At 46.9% G+C, this 8,467-nt stretch overlaps 1 pseudogene; it reads right to left on the bottom strand.

The window, feature by feature from the left end:
• Positions 1-6,912: 6,912 nt before the first annotated feature.
• LOC149874069 (U2 spliceosomal RNA) lies at positions 6,913-7,038 on the bottom strand (annotated as a pseudogene).
• Positions 7,039-8,467: the final 1,429 nt, after the last annotated feature.

Raw genomic sequence — 8,467 nt, 5'->3', positions numbered from 1 at the left:
GTAATTTTAGTAAGGCTTTTCGAAGTATTGTATACTGAGGTTCTTAATCCATATAGCCCAAACACTTGGGAGAAAAATCCCTCTTTAGGAATTCACAGCTCCAGAGTCATAGCTAGGCAATGCCTGGGGCAGTGCCAGTTGCCAGAGTATTGATTGCAGAGGCACTTTCAGTCTTCACTGCGGTCATAGCTGTTTTTCACCTGCTCACAGAGGCAACATTCTGGGCTGTTTGTCCCCTCTCAGTTTGCCACTCCAGAGCTCCTTCTTCTTATGGAAAAACTCAGTCCATATTTCTAAGCCATTAAAGAAGTGTTTCAGCAAAAAAAGGAGAAGGCACAAGTTGACATTCCTGATATTTCTAAGGGACTAGTATGGACAAACTCTTCTTTCAGGCTCCTTTTATGCCTTATAGAAAAGCAAAAAAATAGACAGCAAACGTGGACTGAACCCAGGCTTAGAATTATAAACCAGTGTTCTAACTCTGTTTCTGACAGAGAGATAATAGTCTCAGCTGAGCTGGTGATCATGGCTGGTGCTAAGTTAGACGGATAGGTGTGAATTAGTTTACAGTATACAGGGTGGGTCTACACATGCATTTGCATCGGCTTAAATTTACTGCACAGTGACTGGGAATTGGTTGGCATCTACATATGCAAGCATTAAAGTGCATTAACACTGTGAGTCAACTGATTTGGGACTAAAGTTAGTGTGAAGTCAGTCCATACACACAGTGTTACTATTGCACAGTAACTAATCAGGTGTAAGTTTGATACTTGCATGATGCAGGGATCAAATTTATGCTCAAGTTGGCATAAGTCTCCATATTTACTGTGAAGTACAGATGTGCACATGTAGACGTGTGCCCATACTGTTCAGTAATTTTGGTTACTGTACAGTAAATGTACACACGTAGATGTGCCCACAAACAGGAAGCATATGTTGCTTTCTTTTCTCTCAGAGGAACCAGTTACCAGTGTGGCAGGGCTATAGCAATTTTTCATTTGTAGAAATACTGAGCCTGCAATTTGCCTTGAGGATAAGAATGAGAGGGAAGACCAGTCCAGCCAACCTACTCTAAGATTTTTTGTCTTCTATTGGCCAAGAAAATTGTGTCATAGCAGCTGAAAATAAATCAACAACTCTGATACGTCGGATAGCACTACAGAAGAAAGAGACTTGGGGGTCATTATTGACCACAAGATGAACATGAGCCTGCAATGCGATGCTGCGGCTAATAAAGCGACCAAAACGCTGGCTTGCATCCATAGATGCTTCTCGAGCAAATCCCGGGACGTCATTCTCCCCTTGTACTCGGCCTTGGTGAGGCCGCAGCTGGAGTACTGCGTCCAGTTTTGGGCTCCACAATTCAAAAAGGATGTGGAAAAGCTTGAGAGAGTCCAGAGGAGAGCCACGCGCATGATCAGAGGTCAGGAAAACAGATCTTACGATGACAGGCTGAGAGACATGGGGCTCTTTAGCCTGGAAAAGCGCAGGCTCAGGGGTGATCTGATGGCCACCTATAAGTTTATCAGGGTTCACCAGGATCTGGGGGAACGTCTGTTCACCAGAGCGCCCCAAGGGATGACGAGGTCGAACGGTCACAAACTCCTGCAAGACCGTTTCAGGCTGGACATAAGGAAGAATTTCTTTACTGTCCGAGCCCCCAAGGTCTGGAACAGTCTGCCATCGGAGGTGGTTCAAGCACCTACACTGAACACCTTCAAGAGTAAATTGGATGCTTATCTTGCTGGGATCCTATGACCCCAGCTGACTTCCTGCCCTTTGGGCAGGGGGCTGGACTCAATGATCTCCCGAGGTCCCTTCCAGCTCTGATGTCTATGAAATCTATGATTTTTCAAATCTGACTTCCCCAAAACAGAAACCCTGATATTTATGCCTCTTCTAGTAAGGGGGAAAGCACTGCATTGTGCTAGAAAAAAAGGGTAGGAATGTGTCCTACCTTTCCACAGCAGATCCATACAGTCCTTGGTAAATTATTTAGTCTGTGGGAGCCATTTTTGTTTCCCTCCTTTCCAGCTGTTGTTTTGAAACGTCTTGCTTACTTTAAGTACCGGTAACTTTAGCAACATTTCCCCTGTGTTCTGAAATAGGTCCCTTTTTGTAATAGACACTTTTGAATTATCCCATGAATAACTAACTACAAGGTTATCAGTTGTGGATGTCAGTGACTCTCTCCTGGCTTTTTGTTAGTTTGGCTGCATTCCTGGAAAGAAGACCACCACTATTTTTAGTTTTGCATCTGCACTGGGAGGGACCCAGATATAGTCACCTAATGTTCTCTGTGTTGATAGATAAGACTGAATCACCTTGTATTACATCAGTGTGGCAGTGGCAGTTGCTTTCGTTTTACATGCCTGCTTCCTCTTTCTGTTGTGTAAGGTACTTACTGCAGTTTCCCAGAACCTGCATCTTTAGTCATTTCCAGAAACGCTAAAGCTCTCAGTGAAACTCAGGATCTTTAGAAACTTTGTCCCAAGCCAGCTGCCCGCATGAGAGCGGGAATTAGTTTGTTTTCATAGAACCATAGAAAAGTAGGGCTTGAAGGGACCTGAGGGGGTCACGTGGTCCAAGCCCCTGCTCATTCCCGACTAAACCACCCCAGTCAAGTGTTTATCTAATTTCTTAAAAGCTTCAAGGAGAATTCTTGCACCGGAAAGTAGCCAGGGATGAAGCTGGGTGAGTGGACACACTAGTGCAGCAGTGTAACTCCTACCTGTGTACAGTTACTCCTTACTTCAGGGGTGGGTAATTATTTTGGGCAGGGGGCTGCTTACTGAGTTTCGGCAAGCCAGCAAGGGCCACATGACAGGCAGCCCAGGGCAGATTAATTCATTTTCTAAGCTTTTTAGGGGCCCTGCGGTCCAGCTAGAATGGCCTGGAGGGCCACATCTGGCCCCCGGGCTGCATTTTGCCCACCCCAGACTTACTTGCCAAATGGATCGACTTACAGTAGCCTAAGCTGCATGCCATGCATATACACCACTTTTACTATGAAGTCATGTACATTGACTCCATAGTAAATCTATTTGTATTTGTGCCCTGCAGGGCCGTCCCTGGGGGGGTGGGGAATTGGGGAGACCGCCCCAGGCCCCACACTTTTGGGGGGCCCTGCGGAGCAAGATGGAACAACTACAGCAACTCCACGCTGCTGCTGGCTTCACGGCCAGCCGACCACTTGGCACCCCCACCTCACTGCCAACTCCGCTTCCGGCTGCCTCACATCCGGGGGCAGGGCCCTGCACAGGCTGATTTGCCCTGGGCCCTGTACCCTGCTCGGGTCATCTTTGGTGCCCTGAACCTTCTCACTGTCTGATTAAGATGTGCTTTTCTGAATACTGGGCAGAGTCTGCTTTCATACTCTGTTTTCCCAGTTTACAATAATGCAAAAACATACAAGAGACATTTATTGATGTCAACTGAAGCCTTTACTTTAGCCACATGCACTATATTGCAGCATCAATGGACCTTCTCATTACTGACATCAAAAACATTGATACAGGCTGGATACAAACGTTTAGGCAGCATGTCAGGGAGGCACTCTAGTTATGGTGTTTTACACAAAGCACCATAAGTTAGAGTGACATTGAACCTAACAGGTTTTCTCCTGTTGGGTGGAGGTGGGGAGTTTGGAGCCTGCCTGCATTGGCTCAGGCCGGCAGGTGAGGGCACTCCAGCAGTCTCCCATCCCACTGCTGGGCTGTCCCTCTCTCCAGCCCTGCCCGCCTCCCAGCTGGCAACAGGGGTGTTAGGGAGAGCCAGGCTGGGCCTGTGAGGCACCAGGGGTTCACTTCCCCCAACCCTGCGTGAGCATCTTCTCAGTAGCAGCCTCATGGCTGCTGTTCCCGGATCTGGGGTGGGAGACAGAGCCCCCCTACTTCACAGGCCAAATCCAGCTCCTCCCAAGACCCCAGCAAGGGTAGCTGGGCCAGGCCCATGCATCTGAGGAGCTCTGTTTGCACCCCCTCCCCCCCAGCTCCAGGCCTAGAGTGGGGGAAGGAATGTACCCCCCGCACATTCCCTTCCCCCACTCTGAAATAGAAGCTTGACACAAGAATGTGCTAGACTGCTGTGTGCTGGGGCCAGAGCGCAAGGGCCCCTCCTAGGCTGCTTAGAGACATGGGGGGGGAAAAACCCCAAACTGTTGCTTTACTTTAAGCTCGGTGTGCCCCTGCACCAAGCACAGTACATGCCCAGAAGAGGCATTGCATTAGTTGGACCCAGCTTGCCCAGTGTCTATATAGACTGGATACTTCAGCAGGGTTTTTGGGCCTTTTATCTGGTTGAGTTAGCTTTAGATAAAAGCACCAAGTCCCACCCAATCTATACAGACACTGCAGGGCTGGGTTGAACTGACATGCTGCTTCTTCCAGTAAAGCACTGTTTTTGTAAGGGGTGGGGGGGAGGTGTGGTTCTTTTTTTTTCATGTCTGTCAGCACCCTTTTGGTCTGGAACAAGACAAAGGGATTTTCTTTCCTTCGTTTAAAAGGCTCAGCTTTGCTTTAGAGGGCTGACTAAGGAGTTCCTTAGGGAAGGAATTCACCTTCAGACGTCACAGGCTAAGCGACCTGCTTATAGGGCCTGCATGAAATTGTTAGAGATTTGGTACTATGCAACAGGTAGTGAAGATAGTAAGTATATTTCATGTGTGAAACATTTTAAAAAATGACAAAACTTAATGATAATGGGATAGAGGGTTGACTCTTTTTTGCTTTAGGTTATGAATCCTGTACTCCTGCTCTCACGATTTAATGCGCTTTCATGTACATAAGATGATCAAAAGACAAAGAAATGCTGTATGGCAAATAGGCCTATGGTATTCTGTATAAAACATTTCCAAGACCCCGTTATTTTTCCTGGATGTTAATGCAGTCCTAGTAGGTTCTATAGTCAGTTCTTCCTTACAGGTTATCTTTTCTAATGCTGTTTTAAGTAATAGCTTTTTTGTTTGTTAACTTGATTTAGGGTACCACTTATTTGCACAGCAGGGAGAGTGTGATTTATTTCTCATTTGACTTTTTTCTTTATGCTTTTGTTTCTAGCAGACACGTGCCTTTTGTGCCATTTGCCTATGTTGTGTTTCATTTTTCCTTTCATTTGACAATAGCTTTTTCTGCCTCTTTTTAATAGGCACAAATACCAAATGGGAACACTTTGTTTTTCCTATTCCAAAATGGTGCGTTTTTCATCCTTGATTTCTTTGCTTGGGCACAACTGTGTTTGAAGACAAAAGCACAACTGTGCTATGTTCTTGTATAGATCTATCGTTATTTCCTAAAATACACAGCCATCCATTTTCCAAGCAAAGTAGTGATGAAAATGACACTGGAGGTGCAGAAAGAAGTGAAATTTTTCACCCCGTCTGGTCCCTGAACGTGTTCTACAGCCGTGCCCAAACATACGTGCACAGCTGTAGAGTGCCTTAAAAGGGCCTAACCCATATAATGAGGGTTCAGATGAAGGTGCTCCAAAGCAGAGTACCTTCATTAACTTGTGTCTGGCCAGGCTGGGAGCAGGGCTCACCTGACATAGACCATCACTGCTCCCAGCACTCTTGTCAGAATGGGGGGTTGGAGGAAGGGAGCAGAGGGAGCTCATTCTGGGGGGTTGCCCAGCTGTTGCTGGAGGTTGAGGTTGGTGGATTGGAGCCCCCTGAGGTGGGGGTCTCCAATCCACCCACCTCCCCCCTCCAGCACAGCCGGGGAAACCCCAGATGGACCTCCCTCCCCTGCCTTTTTCCCCTCCTATCCTGAGACAGAACAGGAACTGCGGAGCAGGGGAGCTGGGGGAGGAGGCTGCAGAGATGCAGCCTTTGTCCATGGATTGGCTCCAAATTGGATCTCGAATTCCCACCCTCTCGACCCAACAGCCAGCGTTGGGCTGGGAGGATCAGTCTAACTCATGGTACTTTATGAAGCATTAAATGGTCTCAGGAATACATCACTTGGCAAGGAGTATTTTGTCTCACATACATAGTCAAAGCCCTCATCTTTCATCTAGTAATGATTTATGAATGCCTAACATAAATTATTGGAAAATCCAATTGTAACCCGGGTGGTACTCCAAGAGGTACTCCCCCTCCAACTGAGGGGATCAAAGCAGGTGCACAAGTGCTATGGGAGGTGTAGGGACTCTCCTCTCCTATAGAGCAGAGCCAGACCACCAATGGGGACTTAACCATATTCCTTTTAATACTGGGAACAGAACAGGCATAAATCAGAGGGTATAGTGAACACTACAATGCTCCAAGGACATGCCCTAAGGATTCAACAAAGGTTAGACACTTACAATCATTGACAAAAAACAGGTTTAACAAAATATAAAACACAAACAGCAGAACAAATGATACAGGTTGGTGAAATATAAAAAGGCACAAAATGCAAAATGTCAAATGACAAGGAAACATAGGGCCTTGGTACCTGGAGGGGGAGAAAACACAACAGCCCCTTTCCACTGCAAGAAGGCTTACTTCTTGGTATTTCACCTACCCCAAGTCACCTCTGCTGGGACTTAAACCCAGATGTCCCACAAGGTAGGCAGGAATACCGCCACACAGCCACCACTGCCAGCATGGCACCAGCCTGCTAGGGGTCTTGACCTTCCCAGAGTCCCGGCCTCACATCGAGCTGCCTGGCATCTGATTGGAGGAGCTGGAGGCAGAGCTGGGACCCTCTCAGGTCGCTGCTCAGATCCTTCCTGGAGCAGGGGGAGCCTCTCCTGCTGGCTGCAGCCTCTCCCGGGGGATCCTGGAGCCCAGTGGGGAGCCTCTCCTGCCAGCCGCACGCCGCACTGCTGAGGGTCCCACTGCTGCCTGCAGGCCCTGCTCTTTCAGGCTCTTCTGGGGCACTGCTCCTGCCCCGCTGGTTCAGCTCTTAACATTTTTTTTGTTTGTTTGTTTATTGCACCGCTCCTGGAAGCACTGCAATACCAGGCCGATACATGGAGAGGGTGGAGCAAACTCCAGTTCCACCTCCCAACACAAAAAATCTGCTCAATACAGACCTCCTATGGAGGACATATTAGGGACAACCACTGCCTATGTGGTCACGGTGCTTCCCCTGCCAGGTAAGTATTGCTTAGCTCTTAACAGCTCTGTGAAGCCCCTTCCTTGACATCTCTTGATGGTCTCTCCTGAGTCAGCCACGCTGCCCCTTTTATCCCCCTCCAGGTGACCCAAGGGGCCAATCGGGACACAGGGGTGAGTCTCTGGGGCCTGATTGGTGCGGAAAAGGAATCCCAAGTCCTCCAATCATCTTTTACCCTTTCAAACCCCCCCGCCCCCGCCCCCCGCTTCCCCGGCCAAATCATTACCAGATTGGTGAAGAAAGGGAATCCAATCATCTTTTGCCCTTTCAAAACCTCTGGGCTAGGTCACTGCTAGCTAGCCCATCACACAATCTAATAATCTGGCAATGAAAATTAAGCTAAAAATGTTAGCATATATTATTGTTGCTGTTTTTTAAAGAACGGTTGACTTATGCAAGGAACCAATTTTAGGCTTCCAAAGAAGTTGCTGTTGTTTGGGATAGGAGTGTGTTGCTGGATATCCTCTTGAAAAGACTGTAAAAAGAACCCTCCCCCCTCCCCCCCCCCAAAAAAACCCAAACAAAAAGCCTTTTCTGGAAAGAAACTTCCCAAGGCACTAACTGGGAACCTGAAGATAGTGGAAGACAGGATACTGAAATCACTTTGGAATTTCCTCCTCGTCCTCTGAGAGAAATGTGAGGATTAGGAGTGCTAACGCACAGTGTTTTAGACCTTTAAATGTGTTCCATTCGATTCTATTCAAGCAACTAGTAAGGTATTGTATCTTAATGGGGGAGGGGAGAATTTCATTCATTGATGAAATTAATGTTCTAGTCAAGAGTGTGGGCCTCATTACAAGAGAAGCAGAACGCCTGCTTGGAGGGCAGCAGTAGCAGCTGGTGAAGTCTTTTGAGAAGAAACAGCATAAATGACTAATAAATTAGAATGCTAGAATTTGCTGGAAAAACTTAGTTTCAAGCCTGCTTTTATTTATCTTTCCATTTAATTAAAATCAAATTAACTTACAGTCACTCAATCCAAGGTTATTTTCTATGACCACATCTTCCTGAATGTCCTCACTATACTTACTAAAACCTACCCCAAAATATCATTACCAGTTTTTTTGTTCAGTGAAGCAACTTGGTGAAGATATCTACTGTCTATCACGTCCAGGAATATCTGGGCCTGTCATTTGTGGTAGCATTTGTGCTTCAACTTGCATCCGAAAAGTTAAATCTCCCTGTGACAATTCCCAGTAGTATAGCCTCTAAAAACATTGCATCTCCTCTTCTGTGTGAGAACCAGCCTTGCCAGTGCTTATGACTTTATTCTGAGTCCTACACTATTTGTAATTTCTCTGTAATGCAGGCAATTGCATCAGCTTTCATATAAAATAACATCTCTAGGTCCCATAGTGGCAGCA

This window comes from Crocodylus siamensis, chromosome 1 (assembly GCF_052110815.1).
Source record: "Crocodylus siamensis isolate JL-2025a chromosome 1, ASM5211081v1, whole genome shotgun sequence".
NCBI lineage: Eukaryota > Metazoa > Chordata > Crocodylia > Crocodylidae > Crocodylus > Crocodylus siamensis.
This window is presented reverse-complemented; position numbering and strand designations above follow the sequence as displayed.